Below are 3,146 nucleotides of genomic sequence, written 5' to 3'. Positions count from 1 at the left end.
AATGATCTGTAGGAACTTCTGATACTTTTGGAAAAGAATTCCAGATAAATGCAAAATCCCTAGATAACAGAGCAGTCCATGAAGCAGGAAGCCTGTCCAGAGAACCTGGAAATTGGTAGACATGGTAGAAAGTACTATTGTCCATGCCAGATTCATTCTCCCCTTCTTCTTTATTAATACAGTCTCAATTTTATTCAGATAAGCAATGTTCTCTGCTGAAAGACTACATTTCCTAACTTTGCTTGCAGCCAGGTGTGGCCATGTGGCTAATTTTTGGCCAATGATACATAAACTCAAGTTGTTATGTGGGACTTTTAAAAGACTCCTTAAAAGTGTTACAGCTATTGTAGAATTTGTCTAGCAGGTTTTCGGTCCTCATCAGAAGACCCCCCCCCCAAAAAAAGACTCCTTAAAACAGGGACAGATCTTTCAGGGATAGCCCTTTTTGCCCCTCAGCCTTTCCAAAAATTATTGGAAGCCAAAAATCTGTATATAATAGCTGGACTGCTATCTTGTTGCAGAAGGAAAGAAGTCTGCATTCCAGGTAAATTTGTGGAGGCCCCGTAAAAGCCGTGGACTGCCTACCTCTGTACATCTTTTATGTGAGAGAAAAATGATTTTCTATCTTACCTAATTCACTCTCACCCCTGTTACCTGCTGTTTAATGCAATTCCCACAGCAGGAACACCAGAATATTATCTACTAAAAAATTGAAACTGTTTTCTCAAGGCAGACTTGGCAACACACAGCTAGCTGGGTGTTCCAACCTGACCAAAAGCTCAGTGCTTGTTCCCACCGTTCCTTGCAACTTCAGCCTTCCAGGAGCAAAATGCGCAAAGGTTAAGAACAGGATAGAGTCAAGAACACTTTTGGGATTTAGGGGATTTCTAGGTAAATACTTTAGAGACACCCCCTTGAGACTAATGAGAGGGAAAGAAATATACATGGGGCCCCAAATTACCAAGGAAGGTATATATTATTAAACCAATGGAACTGGGGAAAATGACCATTTAGAGATATTGTATAACACTGTTCTCTCACAACTTAGAACAAAAGAAATTTTAGATGAATTAAAAAGTTAATTACCTAGAATTAAACCTTACAAAAGCTACAGGGGAGAAAAGGTGAATGGTTAATTGATCTCGTTGGAAAAGTGCTTTCAAAATATAAAAGCAAATTACAGTAGTAAATAATACCACTAAAATGGACTGCATATATGTAATTATCCGCTTGTTTCAAAGCATAAACTTAAGAGGCAAATTACAAATTGGAAAAAGATATTTTTAGCAAATATTGTATGTTCAACAAGAATTTATTGATCAGACCAGGCGCGGTGGCTCACGCCTGTAATCCTAACACTCTGGGAGGCTGAGGTGGGTGGATCACTCGAGGTCAGGAGTTCGAGACCAGCCTGAGCAAGAGTGAGACCCCATCTCTACTAAAAATAGAAAGAAATTATCTGGCCAACTAAAAATATATATATAGAAAAAATTAGCTGGGCATAGTGGCACATGCCTGTAGTCCCAGCTACTCGGGAGGCTGAGGCAGTGGGATGGATCGCTTAAGCCCGGGAGTTTGAGGTAGCTGTGAGCTAGGCTGATGCCACGGCACTCACTCTAGCCTGGGCAACAAAGTGAGACTCTGTTTCAAAAAAAAAAAAAAAAAGAATTTATTGATCATCTATTATATGTAAGACATTGTTCTGGTTCCTGGGCATCTGGTGGTGTCCAGCCGTGGTGTCTGCACAGATGCAACCTACAGTCTAGCAGGGTGAAAGGCACAAGCAGTATTCATTACTCAATCAGGAATTTACTTACACTTATGATCAGTGCTATGGCGAAGTAAGAGGCATCAGATAGAGAGTGATTAACAGTGGGCTACATTTTCCAGGTTATTTTTTTAAAGCATTGTAACTTTTATAGTAATTACAAAGCAACAAATATGTGTGAATTTTTAAAGAAAATAAAAGTTTGAGATACACTCTCATTTTTAATAATGAAAATACATATTTTTATTTAATAGCATCTATATTTAAAAAGCAAATGTTTCTTAAAATTATTTATATCCATCAGTTAGTTCCAGAATATGGATCTAGACACATTCTGATAAATGACTGAACTTTTTACTCTATGGTATTTGTAAACATTGTATTTAATAGATTCTGCTATTAGAATGAGAAATATTTCTAAAAACTGGTAATTTGAAGAAACATTACTTTCTTTCCATTAGGCTGATTCTGTATGTTAAACTGCATAAAAATGTCTCCAGTAGAAGTAAAATGTATCTCAAATAGATTATTTTAGCATTTTGCTACTACAGGTCAAAAATGTAAGAGCAAAACAAGGCTATGATTTAACCCAGCTGTTTGTGATATTCTATCGGTAAAAAGATAAACATATTGTTTCAGTGACCATCATAGATAACAGTCAAAATAGATGCTTTCAACTCTTTCCTCAGCAGGTTAGCTTTTCCCAAAACAATCTCAAGAGAATATTTCAACAAGGAATTTGGAGTTTTCAGTTTAAAATGACGTCTAGCTGTTCCTTGGCAAACTGGCCGATTCCAAGTCTTGAGCAGAGGGGGTACAAGGTAAGCCTGACACATCTTATGCCAGAACACAGGACACATTTAAGAAAACTGGAAATATGTCAACACAGGAGGCAGCTTTCAGAAGGGTTCCCTCTGGCCAACTCTTGGCTAATTGGAGCACCAAAAAGAATAATGATTGCAAATGGTTGTTAATACATTAACTAAGTAAAACTCCAAGTGCTCACTTAAAATATCTCTGAAAATTCAGAAAAAGAAAAAAATTCATGCCAACATTGAAAATCAAGAAAGAAAAAATGTATATGGGCAAAATTTTGAAGCTAAAATGTGAAATACAATTGATTGCTAACACATGCTTTTCTAGTTGAGAAAAATAATCTTCTACTCTAAAGGACAGAAAAAAATAAGTTATAAAATAAGCCAAAATAGAGTAGTAGTTTGAATATTTTTAAGTTTTTGTCAGAAAAAAAATAATTTATATCTAATTTTATGTTTTTTTAAAGTTAATATGACCAGTAAATAAAATTCATAGGCCATGAAGAGAACATAGCTACTATCTCCATACTCATGAGTAATAATAATAAGCCATTAAATATGAA

General features: G+C 35.9%; 1 non-coding gene across 1 annotated transcript; it reads left to right on the top strand.

The window, feature by feature from the left end:
* The first annotated feature begins 330 nt into the window (after positions 1-330).
* LOC138382115 (U7 small nuclear RNA) lies at positions 331-391 on the top strand. The gene has a single exon (XR_011233276.1). It is a non-coding gene; the product is annotated as a U7 small nuclear RNA (small nuclear RNA).
* The last annotated feature ends 2,755 nt before the right edge of the window (positions 392-3,146 follow it).

The sequence above is a fragment of the Eulemur rufifrons genome, chromosome 3, assembly GCF_041146395.1.
Source record: "Eulemur rufifrons isolate Redbay chromosome 3, OSU_ERuf_1, whole genome shotgun sequence".
In the NCBI taxonomy this organism is placed as follows: Eukaryota; Metazoa; Chordata; class Mammalia; order Primates; family Lemuridae; genus Eulemur; species Eulemur rufifrons.
Note: the sequence above shows the minus strand (reverse complement) of the source record. Positions and strands in the feature narration are given on the sequence as shown.